The sequence below is a fragment of the Sarcophilus harrisii genome, chromosome 5 (genome assembly GCF_902635505.1).
Source record: "Sarcophilus harrisii chromosome 5, mSarHar1.11, whole genome shotgun sequence".
Taxonomy (NCBI): domain Eukaryota; kingdom Metazoa; phylum Chordata; class Mammalia; order Dasyuromorphia; family Dasyuridae; genus Sarcophilus; species Sarcophilus harrisii.
The window spans coordinates 18,743,262-18,762,784 of NC_045430.1; the positions used below are offsets into that span (position 1 = coordinate 18,743,262).

At 42.2% G+C, this 19,523-nt stretch overlaps 1 protein-coding gene across 1 annotated transcript in view; it reads right to left on the bottom strand.

Moving 5' to 3' along the window:
* The window catches only part of BTBD11 (BTB domain containing 11), a 322,211-nt gene that overhangs the window by 65,580 nt on the left and 237,108 nt on the right, over window positions 1-19,523 (bottom strand).

Genomic DNA, 19,523 nt, shown 5'->3' on the forward strand with positions numbered 1-19,523 from the left:
TCTAATCCTTCTATCCATGCATTTATCTATCCATCTATCTACCTAACTATATTTTTTATCTAATCCATTTCTCCATCTATTCATCCATTCAACCTTTCATCTGTTTATCTAATTCATCTGTCTGTCCATATCCATCCATCCATCTATCTATCTATCTATCTATCTATCTATCTATCTACTTGCCTATCTATCCATCTATCTAGCCAGGGAGCTATCTAACTATCTATGTAGCTATGATACCATGGACAGCTCTTTGGATTTAAAATGGGAAGATCTAGATTCCAATCCAACACTACCACATACCCCCTTTGTGACCTTGGATGGGTCACCTCTAAATGGAAGTATCAGACAAAATGAGCTCCGATGTTTAGCTAGAGTTCTATGATTCATGATCCTGAATCCCATTGCCTCCCTGAGCATCCTCCTCTGTAACATGAGAATATTGGACTCCAGGGCCTCTGAGGTCCATTTGGGTCCATCCCCCTCAATTTATATGCAAGGCCTTGCCTGAAGTCACATCGTTAGTAAAAATCAATCGTATGGGATTTTGGGGGAGAACAGGTGAGAACAGCGTTTATGTGTCATGGCCATGGGACAAGAAGACAATGTGGTTTAGTGGTTAGAGAGAAAGCCTCAGGGTACAATGGTCTGGGCCCAAATCTTGTCTCTGTCATAACTGGCTGTGACCCTCCACATATGACTTGACTTCTCAAAGCCCTGGAAAATCCTAAATTAGACTTTGGCCCATTAGTCTGGCTGACTTAGTCTAAATTAATCTTGGACTAGTCACCAATCTTAATCAATAGAATCAAAGATATTAGAGCTGTAGGGAACCTTCTAATCCAATGCCTCTATTTTACAGATGAGGAAACTGAGGCACAGAAAAGTTAAGAGATTTTAGGACTTGCAAAGAGAGCAAAGGGAAGAAGTAGGATTCAAACCTAGCCTTTCCAACTTCAAATCCCATGCCTTTCCCACTGTACCATGTGTGATGGGAGTTTCCTCCAATGGATGAGCCATCTAGGTCATGACCAAAGGTCTCATGCTGGGGACCAGTACTCTGTATTGGGGGTGGTTGGGCTGTTGAGGTCCTGCTCCCCTTTACTCCCTGGCGTACTCAGGCTGCTAAATCCTGGGTCTCCGAAGCCTAGCCCGCCATGCTAAATAGCTAATGCATCCCTTCAAAAGCCAGCGTTGTAAGGCCAGAGCATGCCCAACCCCAGCAGACATTCCCATTATAAAACAAAGTGCCAGCCAGTCTCATTCTGCCTTTTATCTTTCCTTTCATGCCTTTTTTCCCTTTCCTTTCTAATTTTCTCAAGGCAGGAACAAAAGGTGACTTTGCTGATGGGATCCATCATGGTTGGTGCTAGTTCAGATGGGGGATATCCCCAACCCCCCAGGAACGGGAGGGAGGGAGGTTGTGACTGCAGGTCTCATTTTCTTTCAGCCTCCAGCTAGCTCTTATCTTAAGGTTCCATGATATGAGCGGGAGGGCAAGGAGGAAGGTAAATGGAAGCCATCAAAGTCTTACAACGCTGTACACTGACTCAGCTCCTTCGGAGACCAAGTCCCTAATGACAGCAGGGAGGACTGGGAAGGCAAGTAGAAGACCAGGAAGGGGGAAGCCCATGGGTCCTGCTGTGCTTGGGGAAGGGGAAGACCCTTGGCCACCATGGCCACCATTTAGATCAAGCCCTTCCTTTTACAGATGAAGGACCTGAGGTCCAAGAACCCCAGAGTGGGATTTGATCTCAGGTCTAACAGAAGAAGGCCATTTAACCCAATCCAGAGAGAGGGACTAGGATTGTTGGGTGGAGGCTAGTTCCTGAGAGGCAAACTTGGGTTCAGAGGCCAGACAAACTTGCTAAGGATGAGGAGAGGCCGAGTGACCAATTCCTGGGTATGTCTGAGTCTGGGTTCTAGGAATTCAGAACATCTTCAAGTTCGGTTCCATGCTACTGGACTATACCAAGCAATTATATTATTCTATAGCAATATATTAATATCCTCCTATGTGCGAGGTGCACCTATCTTCTCTCTCTCTCTCTCTCTCTCTCTCTCTCTCTCTCTCTTTCTCTGTCTCTCTGTCTGTCTGTCTGTCTGTCTCTCTGATGCAAGACTGGCACAGGACAGCACCTGTCCTCAAGGAGCTTCTGTTACACTTCTTTATCTGATATTGTGGAGAGAGCAGGTGGAGTTCAGAAAACCTGAATTCAAATCCAGACCTCCTTAGGCTCTTACTAGCTGTGTGTCTCTGGGCAAATCACTTGACTTGGTTCAATCTCAGTATCCTCTTCTGTAAAATGGGGATAATAACAGTACCTACCTCCCAAGACTACTGCAAGGATCAAATGAGTTAACATATGGAAAGTCCTTTGCAAACCTTAAAGTTATATAAATGCTAGCTGTTACTGTTATTATTTATTAATATAATTGTGATATAATCAATTAACTATATATTATTTGTCATATTATATAATTGATTATATCACAATTATATTAGTAATTATAATATCATATTAATGACATTCTAATGTCATTCTATTATATTAATAATGATCATTAATTCCCTCTACAAACCTGCCAGAATTCTCAAATTCCATGGATCTTTTCTTGTCCCTAGTCCTGATTTTCCAGGGTCTCGAGACAAGCCTTCCTTTTAAAGTCCTTGCCTACCCGACCCTATCTCGCAGGAAAACCTTGACCTCTTATTCCAGTTGGGTTGGTTTCCCGCTCAGTGCCCCCAAGGATTCTGTGATCATCCCTGCTCCTGCTCCTCCTTCTCTATCTCTCCTGCCTTTCTGAGGCTCAGCTCAATTTCTACCTCATTCACATTAAATTCTCCTCCATTCCGTATCATGGCCAGACTGACTGCTCCCGGTCCCTTGGCCCACCACACCTGGCTGCCTTTAATAGCAAAGAGTACAGCGGAGATAGCGCAGCCAGGACAGACGGAGATTACCACGGAGCGGAGTTATCACCTCTCCCCAAGATAGCGTGTGCGCACAGTAAATGCCTATTGATTGGGAACCATATTGAATCTGCCTGGTTCAGGTCAGCAAGACCCATAACTGCCCTCAAGTCCTCACTCTGGGTAATGATGGGCTTGGCTCTTGTTCCAACATGCTTTAGGCTTCCCAGCTTAGTTTACTTTGTACACAAACATACACAGACACAGACACACACACACACACGAGCTAAGCTTTACTTCATGTCCTGAGACCATCCTGGCACCTCTGCAGAGCACCCGGAGGTGAGGATAGAGAACCACAGTCACCTGCAAGTTTTGTCACTTAACTAATGGAACATATGATCTGCCTTGGCGGGGAGGGGAGGGGAGAAGATGCAGTTTAGTCTCTAAGTCTTGCCTTTCTTTAAGCTGACCTCTTTCATTGCTACCCAACCCCCAGGATGGAGACTTTCCTCTTAGAAACCTCTCCCCCTCTGTCATTCTCTCTCTCTGTTTCTCTTTCTCCTCTCTCTTCTCTCACTGTTTTTCTGTCTCTGTCTGTCTGTCTTTCTTGCTTTCCCTCTCTCCTTCTCTCTCTCTCTTCCTCTTTCCTTCCCTTCTCCTTTCTCTGTCTGTCTCTGTCTACTCTCTGTCTTTCTGTCTCTTTCAACTCTTTCTGACTCTCTGTGTGTTTCTCTCTGTCTCTCTTTTTCTGTTTTTCTGTCTCTGTCTTTCTGTCTTGCTTTCCCTCCCTCCCTCTTCTCTCTCTCTCTCTCTCTCTCTCTCTCTCTCTCTCTCTCTCTCTCTCCTTCTTTCCCTCCCTCCCCCTTTCTCTTTCTGTCTGTCTCTGTTTCTCTGTCTCTGTCTCCTCTCTCTGTCTCTTTCTTTCTCTGTTTCCTTTGTCTGTTTCTCTCTGTATCTCCTCTCTGTCTTCTCTCTTTTTTCTGTTTTCTGTCTCTTCTCTCTATCTCTCTTTCTCCTGTCTTTCTCTCTTGCTTTCCCCTTTTCCTCCTTCTCTCTCTTTCCCCTTCCCCTTCTGTCTGTCTCTTCTCTCTCTCTCTCTCTCTTTCTCCTCTCTCTGTCTCTGTTTCCTCTCCCTGTCTGTTTCTCTCTCTATTTCCTCTCTTTCTGTCTACTCTCTTTTTTCTTTTTCATCTCTCTAACTCTCTTTGTCCTGTCTGTCTTTCTCTCTTGCTTTCCCTTCCTCCTTCTTCTTTTCTCTCTCCCTCCCTCTCTGTGTGTCTGTCTCTTCTCTCTGTCTCTACTTCTCCTCTCTCTGTTTTTCTGTCTCCTCTTTCTCTTTCCTATCTCTTCTTTCTCTCTCTCTCTCTCTCTCTCTCTCTCTCTCTCTCTCTCTCTCTCACACACACACACACACACACACATACACACACACACACTTTCAGAGGTCACTCTTTCCCTGCCCCCTCAATCTCACATCCCAAACCCTCAGTCCCTCCCTCTCAGCAGCTGCCTTTCATGTCCGGTATTGGTCTACAAACCCCCCTGCACTGCTTGGATTACACAACCCGTGTCTGATGATTCCAGGAGAAGAGAAAAACCACACAATGCATGCAGGGTTCCCCTCTGCCAAGGCAGAAACTGAATCCCTGGATATGGAATCTTGGCCCCCCCAGTTTTCAGCATCCTCCCTGCTCTTCTGTGGAACCAGAAGCTATCTCTTCTTTTGATGTCACTTTATTATTTCTGTCACTTCTACCTCAATGAACCTTCGAGTTCATTAAATCCTTTGCTGAGTTCCTTTTTTTTGGGAGAAAAAACCCATCCATGGGCATACAAAGAAACAATTTTTCTTTTTATTTCTTTTCCCTTTTCTCTGAGGAGACAGAGGGAGGAGCAGGTAGGGTAGGAAAGTGAGAAGAGTTTTTCAGCTGCAGAACCTAGGAAGGCTGTCTATCATACAAACAACCAACTAATTAATCAATAAACATTTATTAAGCACCTATTATGTACCATGCTCTGTGCCAAGTACTAATTGTGTAAAGGAAAAATGGAATCAGACCCTCCTCCCCTCAAAGAGCTTACATTCTAATGGGGAAGACAACAGATAAATGCCTAAATATATGTGAACTGGATGCAAAATGAGAGGTCTCATAGTGGAGCGAATATACATCTGGGCTTGAAGAAGGAAGATCTGGGTTGATTATAGGAACATAACTTTGGAGTTTAGAAGGACCTTGGAGGTGATGGAATCTAACTTTTGCATTTTACAGATAAGGAAACTGAGGCTGAGAGGTCATGGTTACATAGCTCATTCCATCTGAGGTGAGCTTTTTTTTAGCCTCACTAAACTCAAGTCCGACACTCTCCCCTATGTCACCGTGCCTCAGACACAGTAGGTTGTTCTGACTGGGCAAATCACTTAACCTCAGTAACCCAGGGAATGTTCTATGAACAGGAGTTGCAGAGAAGGGGCAAATCTGCCTTGGGCAGGAAATCTCCTCATCAGAGTTCCTTCCCACTGAATTCTTAGGTCCAATCTCTATCCCAATTTTTTTTTTTTGGCTGGGTCACTTGGGGTTGTCACTTGTCCAGGGTCACACAGCTAGGAAGTGTCAAATCTGAGGCCAGATTTGAACTCAGATCCTCCTGACTTCAGGGCTAGTGCTCTATCCACTTTACCACCCAGCTGCTCCTCCAACCCTATTCTTTACAAAAGCAATACAAGATAGGTTGGAAGTAACTGGGAACTGGAACCAGAACCAAGACTCCAATGAAACTGAGGCTTCCAAGGGATGGAGGTGAAGAGGGGGAGCATTCCAAGCATGGGGACCAAATGGAGAAAAGACATCCCCCTTTCTCACCTCCTCTGTCTAGTTTCCTGTGAAGGTGGTGCTCCATGTCTCTCCTATTTTGTTCTGAAAGCCACGGTGGTGACTGGAAGTTGGAGGAGGTCTGAGAAGGAGAATAACTCCCATTTCTCTACTGTCTTCATGAAACCCTCATAAAGGCAGCCAAGATAAGCAACATGCAGCAGGGGGAACAACAAGGATAGAAGGATATGGCTCGAATGCTGATTGGGGGATTTATCTTCTGGGCGATTTGGAGCAAATCATTTCAAGTTCCTGCACCCCAGTTTTTCATCCGTAAAATGAGGTGATTGGATTGGTGAATTCCCAAGCTCCTTCTCTTAAGCCTACCACCTTCCCTAGTGACCATGATATCCCTCAGAGTGGAAATTTGTTCCAAGGATATAGATTTTAACCCATCTGTGCCGGCTGCTCGTGGGTGACTTTTGTTCACACCATCCCATAAGCTTGACACAAAGCTGTGTGAACCTGGATAAATCACTAATTCCCATCTGCCTTCCTTTCTTCACCTGGGATATGGGGATAAGAACAGCACATAACTTTCCAGATTATTGTGATGATTAAAATTTTGATGATGATGATGATGATGATCTTCTTCTCTCCTGACATTGTGAGGATGCCAACCTGTCATTCTTTGTCCCTTGTTGTGTGCCTAGCCCATCTACTCTTCCTAGCAAACATTTCCCTATTTTTACAGATGAAGAAACTGAGGCACAGAAAGGTTATTAAGTGACTTGTCCAAAGTCATGCAGTTAGTAAAGCCAGAAAGTTGGAACTCAAATATAGGAAGTTTCTCTTGCCACTGGGACCTAGTAACTAAAGTACTGAATTTAGACTCAGGAAGACCTGAGTTCAAATTCTACTTCAAGACTCTCATTAGCTGCATGACTCTGGGCAATAATATAGAAAGTTTCTCCTGCCACTAGGGCCTAGTAACTAAAGCACTAAATTTAGACTCAGGAAGACCCGAGTTCAAATTCTACTCCAAAACTCTTATTAGCTGTGTGACTCCCGGAAAGTCACTCTATTTCTTCATGCTTTGGTTTCTTAATCTGTAAACGAGAAAATTGGATTCTAACGCCCTTTCTAGCTGTGAATGGAAGAATCTCCAATTGGGCTCGCAAAACAAAACAAAACAAAAACCAAATAAATCACTATACTATGAAACACTGCCCTAGCTATCTTCATGATCTAGGACAAATCACTTAATCCCTTCGAGCCTCAGTTTCCTCATCTGTTGAACTAAATGTCCAACGTGTTCAATAAAGATTTACTGGATTGCACGAATTGAATCATGCCTCTATTTTCTGGTCCTTTCCTTATTCTGCTGTTTTCTCTGGATCCTTTCCAGATTGGAGAGAGAGAGAATTAGAAGGTCAACAGCAGTTTGAGCAATGCGTTAATTCCAGAGAAATAGGTAGTGGCAGAAAAAAAGGATAAATTGGTAGGAGAAAATGTGTAGCTCTGGTTTCCATAGCAATACCCACTGTAATTACATGACATCAGTATGCAAATAGAGGTTAGGGATAGAGGAATTCACTGCAGGCAGGGCAGGACCACAGCGATACCTGGGCCATCTGGAAACCTCTGGGAAGGAGCTTTTATGGGTAGTTTTCTGAATTCCTGAGGGTCCAGTGTCTTAAGCACTCTTCCCTCTCTGCCTTTTCCAAATATCTAAGCATTCTGGGTGGAGATACGCAAATCCATCGTGGATCTGTGACTCTGCTGATGCAGGCATTCCCTCAGTGATGGAGATTGCAGCCCATCTTGGGTAACTCATATTCGTGTCCCTCTACAAGTTTCTGGGGGTGGGGTGGGAATGGGGATCAGAGCTTTAGAGTTGGAAGGGACCTTGAAGATCACTTAATCTTCATTTTATAAAGGAGTAGAGTCAGATTTGGAAATATGAAATGTATACTCTGGGATACGTTGGTAGTATTCCAGGTGGGATTTGAACACAGGTCCTTGGGTTTTAGACCTAGCTCTCCAAGATGCTTCCTCCATTTCCCTGGATATCACCACACCCAGCCCATGGAACTATCTATGGTCCTAAAGGAGCTGTCCATGGTGCCTTGGGAGTTGTCTATGGTACTCTCAATTCTCCTCATTTGAACAGGTATTTTTTTCTCATACATTTCTTTGAAGATGGCCTTCATTTTGCCACGGTAATTCCTAGTATATAAAGTCATACAGCTAGTTCGTGCCCAACATATCTCCCCTTCCACTATCCTTTGGGGGGGGGTACTTATTTTTAATTTTTTTCCCTGAGACTGAAATATGTTATACAACCATCTAAGGCCATCAGAAGATGGATTTTGTTTCCAGTAGACATCTGGGGTCATTAAAATACAATATCTCAAAGCAGTCCTACTTCCTTTTGTCTTTCTGTGCAGTTATGTGTCCAGCTCACTATCCACTTGCAGTGTCTGTTCAAGGTATCTTATACTGTGGACGAGCTTGATAGGTAGTCCATCCAGCTGTTTAGGATGATCTGTACAATCGACATTCTTCATCTACTTGTTTTTCCCAGTTGGATAATTAGGTGAACTTTCCTGAGGAATTATGGGTCTCATCCAGGATGCTCTGCAATGTTCCAAGCTCGATAGGATCAACACAAATTTTTCTAAAATGCCAATTCTCTTATTTACTTAGATAATCAAGGCTTATTGATGATTCAGGACAGCCATAGAGCTGTCCCAGAGTGGGCTTTCCATTCACTACTGGTGTCAGGTTGGGGAGGAAGGTGGCTTAGATCCTTCTAGTTCCAAATCATGATTTTACAATACAAAAATACCATAAACGAGAAAGAGGGGACGGAGCGAGCGCCAATCATTAGAGGTCTCCACGTGGAGCTTGGACATTATAGAGGAGATTCCTGCCTTGTGCTGGTTAGTCTAAGTGGCCCCTTCTGCTCTGAATCTTAGAGTCCTGATTGGTTGAGCCTAATCTCTGGACCTGAGAGTTAAACATATATCTAAAATAAGAGTAAATAGATCTGAATGAGGGCTTGAGAAAGTTTTACTATGTGTAAAATATATGGGTTTTGGTGCATAGACCTCATTGGATCACAGCTTTGGAACTAGAAAGGATCACTTCACTTTACAGACCAGGAAACTGAGGTCCAGAGACTGGTTCAAAATCATACCTTGTGAAAACTAAGATTTGAACTCAGGTCCTCTGTCTCCAATGTCACAATGTTTTTCCACTATATTTTTGTTATGTCTCTATTGGTTGCTCCAAAGCCTTTCTCCATTTTCACCCACCATGTTTTTGCTTTGTTCTAGACAGGTTGATGTGAAAAACTCTCATTCTGGAGTGCTTTAAGGCTCACAAAATGCTTTCTGCATAATAATTCTTAGCTACATAACTTATTATTTCATTTTACTGTTGAAGAAACTGAGACAAAGGAGTGAGATGGTTCTCCCATGGTTACACATGGCAGTCAGGACTGGACCCTTCCTCCTGGGACAGCAAGGCTAACTCCTATTCCATTATGCTGTGTCTTCTCAAATTTAGTTGTTGGAGAGCTGAGTTCTGGATGAGTGAGGTGTGATTGTATTCACACACACACATGTGCACACACACACACGGACGCACACTCACACATGCTCTTCAAAACAGAATGAGCAAACCCCACAATGCCCATTCATCAGACAGGGCTTCCAAGTTGCTGTTGCTCCCCTACATTTGAATCTACCTTCACAAGCATTTATTAAGCAGCTACTGCATGCAAAATGCACAAGCAACACAGTGTCGTAAACTAAAGAGAAAACCCAAATATCAAGAAAATTTGGGTTCAAATCCTGCCTCTGACACATAATGGATGAGTGACTCTAGCTAAGTCAGCAGGTCTTGCATTGTAAATGACTGAGAATTTGATTTATCTGGCTTGGTGGAGGGAACTGTCACACAGGGAATGCCCTCTTCCATATAATTACCATTCTGGTTAGCAAAAAAATACAAAAGCATCATTCTAGTGCTTAAGGCACAAAAAAACTGAACAGAAGGCATTCCTTTTCCTCAATTAGCTGTCATTCTACTGTAAACAGAAACAAATAGCTTTATATATATGTATATATATATTAAACATACATATATATAAAGCTATTTGTTAATATTAAATATATTATATGTATAATAAATATACACATACACACAAATGTCTGTCTATATTAATAAATAAATAAATATTAATAAGTAAATGTATATTAAACAATTACATGTGTTTATGTGTGTGTATGTACATATATACAGACATGTACGTGTATGTGTATAAAATTTGATGAGGGAGAGCCCTAATAACTAAGAGGATCAAGAAAGACTTCCTTAGGTGACCCATGAATTGAACTTTAAAGGATGCTAGGGAGCCAAAAAAGCATAAGTGAAGAAGAATTAAATTTAGACATGGAGTGGAAGCTTGGAAGTGGGAGGTGGAATTTCAGGTTCAAGGAAGAGAAGACAGACCAGTTGGACTAGAATATGTTGGACACATAAAAGGGAGAAACCTGCAACAAAATCTGAAAATCATAATCTTCTGCTTCTCCAAGCTAACATTTCCTTCTCTTGCATCCCATTCAATGAACTGCATTTCCCATTAGAATGTATTCTTCTAGGGGCAGCTAGGTGGTGCAGTGGATAGAGAACTAACCCTGAAGTCAAGAGGACCTGAGTTCAAGTCTAGTCTCAGACACCTAACACTTCCTGATGTGTGACCTTGGGCAAGTCACTTAGACCTAATTGCCTCAGCAAAAAAGAAAAGAAAAGAAATGTTATCTTGCTTGAGAGCAGTTACCATCTCACTTTTTTATGTCTGTCCCAGATTTTAGCACAAAGCTAGATGTACTGCAGAAACTTAAATATTTATTTTTTCAGTAAATCTTTAGTTCAAAACTAGCTTAAAAAGGTCAAGATCTCCCAAGTATCCAATTGTCTCGATCTGTATCTGGCCACTGGACCCAGATGACACTAGAGGGGAAAGTGAGGCAAGTGACCTTGCTCAGACTTCCCTCACTTAAATCCAATTCACTTGCATGTCATGGTGTCCCCTCCCCGATGTCAGGGTCCTTTTCCAGAACAAAAGACAAAAACTATGATGGTTCATTCGATATTCAAGCAAATATTTACCGAGCAACCACTCCATGCTTGGTCCTGACAGAAATACAAAGATAAACATTATTCTGTCCCTGACTCTAAGGACCAGTAACCTAATAGAGGACATAAGTCACATGCCAGGATAGCTCAAATAGGAAACAGAATGTAGTAAGGAGCTAAGAGAGGGAATGGACAAATTGTGATGATAATTCAGAGGAGAAAGCAATCACTTCTGGCTGGGGGGAGATCCAAGAAGGCCTCAAGAGGGAGGTAGTATCTGAACTGGCTATTTCCTCTAATATTTGGAGAAGCAATTCATGAAGATGGCACGAGGGCCTTGTCTGGGATGGGCTAGATCATTTCCCCTCCCCCTAGTGCTTGGTATGGTCTTTTGCATACAGTTGGCCCCTAATAAATGCTGGCTCAAATGGCTCTGTCCATTCTATACTCTTTGCTGTCAATCACATTTTCCTCCAAACGTCTTCTGAACACAGCATAATACTAAATATGAAATTATGTGCCACAAAATACCTATTACTTTTTGGAGCCATTTAAGATATTAAAATAGGTTTGGTTTTATTCATTTGACTCTAAAATTTCCCTCCTTTATCCTGGAGGTGGGAACGGGGGTGGTGGGAGGGATTCGAGCCAGAATTTCTAGGCTCAAAGCATTATTGTGTCACACATTTAGAGCTGAAGCCCCTCGGGGGGATTCACTTCAATCCTTTCTTTTCCATATGAAGAAAATGAATTTCCAAGCATAAGAAAGAGGTCTGCCAAAAGTCACACAGTTAGCAAGTCTTAGAGTTTGGACGTAAACCCGTTCCATGATCATAAATCCAGCACTTTCCACTGGGCCGTATTCCTTTTCCAAATTCCTAATTTTCTGAAGAGATTTCCTTACAAACCCTCCTGGAAACAGGCAGAAAACAGAAGGTTTATTTTTCCCACTTTAAAAAATGGGAACTAAGGCTCTGAAGGGAACTACAGTAATGGCTAGTGCTAGAATCAATAGGATTTGGAGCCAGTAAGGGTTTTGAAGATTATGCAGTTCAATTCTTCCATTTTGCAGATGAAGGAAGATGAAGATGAAAACCAGACAAAGGAAAGACTATATGGTCAGGGTCACGGGACGTTATCAGCAAAACTGGATTCTAGCCTAGTTACTAAGCAGTGGTTCTCAAACTTTTGTTTTCAGTATCTTTATCCTATTAAAAATTATTGAGGATCTCTCCAAAGGGTTTTTGTTTATCTGGATTATATTTATAGACATTTACTATATTGGAAATAAAAGCTATTTTTGAATTTGTAGAGCTTCTAAAAGGGTTTCAGAGATTCCCAGGATTCTCTAGACCATACTTTGAGAACCACCATACTAAGTAAGATATTGGTAAATGTCCAAGCCATCACTTGAACCTTAAGCCCTTTGGACCTTATGTCCTTGGTTAAACATACCCTACCCTCACCATCACCTGTCCTTTCCATGCCACAATCATCAGCAACTTTGCCCTCCGAAAAATAAAATACAACAAAATTGACCACGTGGATTGATTGTCAAAAACTCAAGAAGGGCTTGTGCTGATTAAATTATAGAATCACAGATTTAAGCCTCAGAAAGACCTGGGAGTTCATCTCTTCTAACTCCTTCATTTTTACAAGGAAGGAAACTGAGGCTGACAGAGTCAATCTATGTAATTCAATTCGGTAAACAATTATTAAGCACCTGCTATGTACCGGGCACTGTGCTAAGCATACATTAAGGGAAGAAGCTCAAATCATAGGATTTTGAATGGAAGAAACTTTGGGGATCATCTAGTCCAAACTTATTTTGAGAGATTGAGGTCTAGAGAGGGGAATGATATTGCCTGATATCATGCAGATCGTGACAGAGTTGGCAGAGTTGGAGCTCAATTCTTCAATTCTAAGTTCAAATCTCACAGCTGACACTATCTGATGTTGGGAGAAGAATACAATCATTCTGGGTCTCAGTTTCCTCATCTGCAAAATTAGGGGTTTGGATTATATAGACTCTAAGATTCCTCCCAGTTTGTGAACTCCAGATCCAATTCTAATCTGCTCTAAGGCACCACATTGCCTCACTGACGTGTTTGCTGACTAAAAGAGGCGATATTTTTTTGGATTTGCTGAATGCTGGAGGTGTTTTGGAGGAAAGGATAAGGACTTTTACCCTGAAAAGGGAGACCTCCTTCACAATGAGAACATCCAGGTCTCTGGGGGATGGTTACACGAGCCAATGGAACAAAGACAAAAAGCTGACTTGATAATTGCTGAGTGGTGATTTCTGCCAATGTCAGCGTCCGAGTGAGTAGGGGCATGGGAAAATGGTGGTCATTAACTCTACTGGCAGTGATCCTTAAAGAGGTTCCTTGGAGGGCTGAAGAGTGGGCTGGGTATGGAGGGCAAAGAATAAAGGCAGTCGGGAGAGGGGAGAGCAACCAAGTTTGCTGGACTCAGAGGAGCTGGGTTTAGAGTTCTGCTTTGCCACTAACAGAGTGACTCTGGACAAGTCATTTCTCCTCTGTGGGCCTTGATTTTCTCATCTGTAAAGTGTGTGTGTGTGTGTGTGTGTGTGTGTGTGTGAGACAGAGAGACAGACAGACAGAGAGACAGAGAGAGACACAGAGAGAGAGAGAGACAGAGACAGAGACAGAGAGAGAGACACAGAAACACAGAGACACACACACACAGAGACAGAGGGAGACAGAGAGAGAGACAGAGAGAGACAGAGAGACAGACAGAGAGAGACAGAGAGAGAGAGAGAGAGAGAGAGAGAGAACTAGATATCCTCTTAGGCCCCTTACCTTAGATTTACATAGATTTTAAAATCTGTGATCTTATGTAATATTGTCATCTTTATTATATTTGCTCAACCTATTCAAGAGCATTTGATATGTTTCCAATTGCTTAGATCTGACTTTATTTTTGTGGAAAGTGTTTTGTAGTTTTGTTCCTGACTTTCCCTTGGCAGATAGATTCCCCAATATAATCTATGATCTTATGTGAGACTTTGAGCAAATCTCTAGGGCCTCAGTAAAATGAGGGGAATGGACTAGGTGACCTCCAACATCCTGTCCAGCTAAGATTTTATTACCCTCTGATGCATATTCACATGATTAGATATTTAGATGGTTTAATGGGATCTTAGAGATTATCCAACTCCCTTTTTGCCTCGGGCATTTCTTTGGGGATGATCACCAGTCTGGTGAAACTTAGAGACTCTTTCTTGGAATTATGTTTTTAAATGAAGAAAATGCTAAATTTTATTGTATTATTATTTCCTTATTATTTATATTATATTTTTATTTATTATTTATATTATTTATAATGCCCCTGAGCGGAGATACTCCAGTGCTTGTGTTTCAATCAATCAACCAGTGAGCATTTATTAAATACCTGCTGCATACTGGACATAAAGAGACAAAAATAGTCACAGTCTTCAATATATTTATATTCTACTGGGGGGACCAAGTGCTCGAGCTGGAATCTGAACTCAGGTCTCTTGGTGTCCAGGTCTGGAGTGCTATTGTTTGCTGTTTAGGGGCAGAAACTTGAAAAATCCAAAGGGAAGATAATTAAAATGACTTGACTAGTATTGAACTCTGCCTCTTTGAAGTAACCAGATTGAAAGAAGAGCATGACAATGATACATGGATAGGCCCTGGGAGACTGTAATTCCAGGCCATAAATTATGCATGGGACTTTAGAAGTGAGAGAGTAAGCCTCTGCCAGGGAATTCTGATTTTAGCTACAGCTATAGAAAAGAGAGGGCAGAGATCCCCAGGAAAAAAAATACCCACAGGGGAAAAAAGGCTAAAGAGAGAAGAGGGGTAAACACATGATTCTTCTTCTAAAAGGGTCACCACAGTCACATGAGAAAAACAAAGAACCAGAAGGGGCTTCCTGGGTCATTTAATCTCTGCACCGTTAACCACACCCCCCTCCAACTCTATTTTTAATGTAGATTTATACTCAAACTATGACCTAGAGGACAAAATGGCTTTTTTTTTTAATAGAAATTTTTAAGTTTTTAAAAATCATGGTGTCTGTTAATGACACATTGAATTTGGGATTAGGAAAACCTGGATTTATTGAAATCCAACTTTTATTTTTCCAATTACATATAAATGTAGTTTTCAACATTCATTTTTAATTAGATTTTGAGTTTCAAAATTTTTTCCTCCCATCTTAGCTCCAGTCTCCAAGACAGTAAACAATCTGATGTGGGTTATACATCTGCAGTCATGGAAACATATTTCCACATTAGTCTTGTTAGGAAAGAAGACTCAGAACAAAAGGGAAAAACCACCAGAAAAAGTGAAAATACTCTGCTTTGATCTGTATTCAGACACCATAGTTCTTTCTCTGGATGTGGATGGCATTTTCCATTATGAGTCCATTGGGATTGCCTTGGATTACTGTATTGCTAAGAAGAGCGAAGTCTATCATAGTTGATCATCGCACAACATCGCTGTTACTAGGTACAATGTTTTCCTGGTTTTGCTCACTTCATTCAGCATCGTCAGTTCTTGTAAATCTTTCCAGGTTTTTCTGACATCTATCCCATCACATTCATACATCACAATTTGTTCAGCCATTCCCCAATGGATGAGGACGAGCATTCCCTCAATTTTCGGTTCTTTGCCACCAAAAAGAGAGCTGCTATAAATATTTTTGAACAAATGGGTCCTTTCCCCTTTTCTATGATCTTTTTGAGATGCAGATCCAGTGATGGATCAAAAGGTATACTCAGTTATATAGCCTTTTCGGCATAGTTCCAAATTGTTCTTCAGAATGGTCGGATCAGTTCACAACTCCACCAACAATGCACTAGTGTTTCAATTTTCCAACGTGCCCCCCAATTTCTTTTTCTGTCATATCACTCAATCTGATAAGCATGAGGCAGCACCTCAGAATTGTTTTAATTTGCAGTTTTCTAATCAATAGTGATTTAGATCATTTTTTTTTCATGTTTTTATTTGGAAACTGCATGTTCATCACAGAGTATATCTCTGGTATCTCAGTACTGTGGCTGCTCAGTAAAAGCATGGTATTTAATTTGTTGAATGGAGAAGCCATTAGGACCATTAAAAAATCATTGTGGTTTACAAAGTGTTTGCACAGCAGTAGGGAGAACAGCAGGCATGTGATGAATCCAATCAATGCCCTTTTTCTTAGTTCAAAGCGCTATTGAAGAGTGAATTGTGCCTAGATCGTCTAGCTCATCTTCCCTTTCCACCCCATTTTACAGATGAGAAGATTGAGGCTCATTTGAAAAAGGACTTGTCCATTCTGACTCTGAGTTGGGACTTTCTGTTGAAAAGGTTTCCACAAATGTGGAAACTCTCTGTTGCTTCTTTAAGGAGAGCCAAAGTAATAATAACTAACCTTTACCTAGCACTCTTAAAATTGCCAAGTGAAATAATAATCATAACTATAATAATAATAATTATTATTATAAGTAACATTTACACAGCACTTATTATATGCCAGGTGCTGTGCTAAGGCTTTATTCTTATGTCACTTGATTTTCACAACAGCCATGAGAGGCAGGTTTAAATATTCCCATTTTACAGTTGAGGAAACTGAGGAAGACAGAGGTAAAATGACTTGTCCACAGCTAATAAATGTCTGAGGCTGGATTTGAACTTGAGTTTTTGTAAGTCTAAGTGCAGCATTTTGTTCACCGTGACCCCCCCCCCAGTGCCAAAGTTCTGCCAATGTGATCTGCCCATGTTCTTGTGGCCCATCACTGCCAGAATTGGGCATCAGTGTCCAGATATCCTCCCTTCATAGACAACTATTTTTTCCACCACAATAACCTACTTAAACTTCAATGATCCTAAAGAATTGACTCTGAAAGAAGTTATGCTTTTAATAAAAATGGAGCTAATAGCCTTGCATTACTCTGAAAAGGAAAATGATAAATATTGGAGGGCATGTGGGAAAATTGGAACACTAATGCATATACAGGAAGTATAGAACAGTGGAAAGAGCAATGAATTGTTTGTCAGGGGATTAAGGGACCAGGATTCAAATCCTGTCTCTGCTCCCCTAAGAGTCACTTACCCTCTCTAGATATCTGTAAAATGAAGTGGTGGGACTTTTTGATCTTTAGAAGGCTCATGGTAGAGACTGGCTCACAGCAGGCATTTAATAATTGTTTATATATTGATTGATGGATTTAATCAATAAAGAAGCACTTATTAGGTCCTTTCTATGGGCCAGGCACTGAGCTAAGAGCTCATGTGATTCCAGTCTTGGATATATCATGATGAAGATACTGTGTAATATGGGTTAGGAGCTGGAAGACGGGAACACAGGATGAATGGATCTTGGAAGAATCTGCCAAATTGCATTAGCATCATGGTAAAGCAAACAAATTTCCCACTGTCACAGAAAATGGCAAGGACAGCCCTTCTGGAGCAGGTGAGTGCTGAGAATTACTAGGTTAATACAGGCAAGAAAATCAAAGTAGGGAAAGGGGAAGGAGAGTGTTGGATAAAGATGAGATCCCATTCTTGGGATCAGGAAAGTAATCATCAGTAAATCCAAAGATCAAAGCTAGGGATCCACTTCATGGAAAATGTCAAGGATAGCCTCACTTGTGTTTATTCCCCTTCTGAAGCAAGTGGGTGCTGAGAATTATTGGGTTAACACAAGCAAGAGATCAAAGTAGGGAAAGGGAAATCTGAGTGTTGGATAAAGATAAGATCCCATTCTCGAGATCAGGAAAGTAATCACTAGTCAATCCAAAGTCAAAACTAGGGATCTACTGGATCCAGCCTTCCAAAAGCAGAGTCACAGGTGCAAAGTCAGAGAAGTAGGGAATCTCTATAAAGCTGCATTCAGGAAATGGCACCAATCATCCCAACGATCAGGACCGTGTCATTTTTCTGGTTCTCTCTTGGCCAACCACCACTGAACTGAAATCAGGGCAGCCACGAGCCAGGACAAGATGGCCACCATGATGGGCCCATGGAGAATGGGCTTGGAAAGGTCCTGACGGGCAGGGGAGGATGAAATACCCAATGGATATGTGGGTCAGCTACTGCACCATCACTGATAGAGCTTTAATAATAGCTAGCATTCATATAACACATTAAGGTTTAAGCAAATTTACATATTATCTCATAGCCAACGTCATTCTGGGTAAGTTGATTCAATTATGCCCCTGTTAATATTCTATAAAATACATGCCATTTATTTGATTGTGGGAAATCGCGCTTTCTCCAACCCAGTTGCCTCAGGATTATATCCACCATCCACTGGATTATATCCTGGAATATGGGGCTACAAAAGGGAACGTAGCACTCAGCTAGAAAAAGCAGGACACAGCCCGGCACAAGACTCTGTCTCTGGGTCTCCCCCCGAGAGGGAAGCATGATTTACTTCCTCACCAGCCTCCAGAGACTAAGTTAATTGGTTCATTCCTGACCAGAGGTCAAGTGCCAAATAGAAGGTATTTGTGTAGTTTTTGCAGGTTTTTTGTGTGTTGGAATGGCATGAGCCAAAGACAATGAGAAACTCTGGGTGCCATCTTGGATGGGAGGCCCAAGGTCTTGCCTGGAGCGTCCATTCTTAGGGCCGGGAAATTGCTCCTGTTTAGACAGGTCTTCTTACTTACAGAATGAGAGCATTGGACAAGGCTGGGGTTCTTAATTGTTTCCGTGTTGTGGACCCCTAGAGCAGCCTGGTTAAGCCACTCCCACCTCTCTTTAGAATCATTAAAAAAATCTTGGTTGAAGGAAATACTAAAGATTAGAGAAAATAAAGATGCTTTTTTTTTTCTTCATTCAAGTTTAAAGCCTCTAGAAATTTATTTATCCAGGGACCCCAGGTTAAGAATTCCTGCATTATTGACCCAGAAAGTCCCTCTGAGCCCTAAATTTTCTATGTTCTAAGGCTCCTCCCACCTTTGATATTCCATGGTCTAGCAATTTTAGAACAGGGGATGTCAGAGCTGGGAAAAAGCCTAGAATGGGGGATGTCAGAGCTGGGAGGGAGCTTAGAATGGGGGATGTCAGAGCTGGGAGGGAGCTTAGAACAGGGGATGTCAGGGCTGGGAGGGAGCTTAGAATGGGGGATGTCAGAGCTGGGAGGGAGCTTAGAATGGGGGATGTCAGAGCTGGGAGGGAGCTTAGAATGGGGGATGTCAGAGCTGGGAGGGAGCCTAGAACGGGGGATGTCAGAGCTGGGAGGGAGCTTAGAACGGGGGATGTCAGGGCTGGGAGACAATCAGAGAAGCATAGAATGAGAATTGTAAGGGACTTCAGTGGCCATCCAGCCCAACCCACCTATAACACCCTGGACAAAGGGCCATCCAGCTTCTGCTTGAAGAGGGAGGTGAGAGGGCAGTCAGCCCTCCTCCGGGCAGCCCTGGCCACTTCTGGATTGCTCTGGATAATTATTCACAAATCTGTCCTGACCTCCAGCCTAAATTAAACTCTTTTTGCAGCTCCTACCCCTTCCCCCTGGTTCTGCCTCTGAAGCCAAACCCTTTGCCCTCCTGAGAGTTCAGGGGAGAAAATGCCCCTGTAATCAGGAGGTACCAGGAGCACTCTGGGTGTGTGTTAAAGGGAGCTGGTTAAGCTGATCCTGGAAATCATCAGCTCAGCCCAGAGACACGT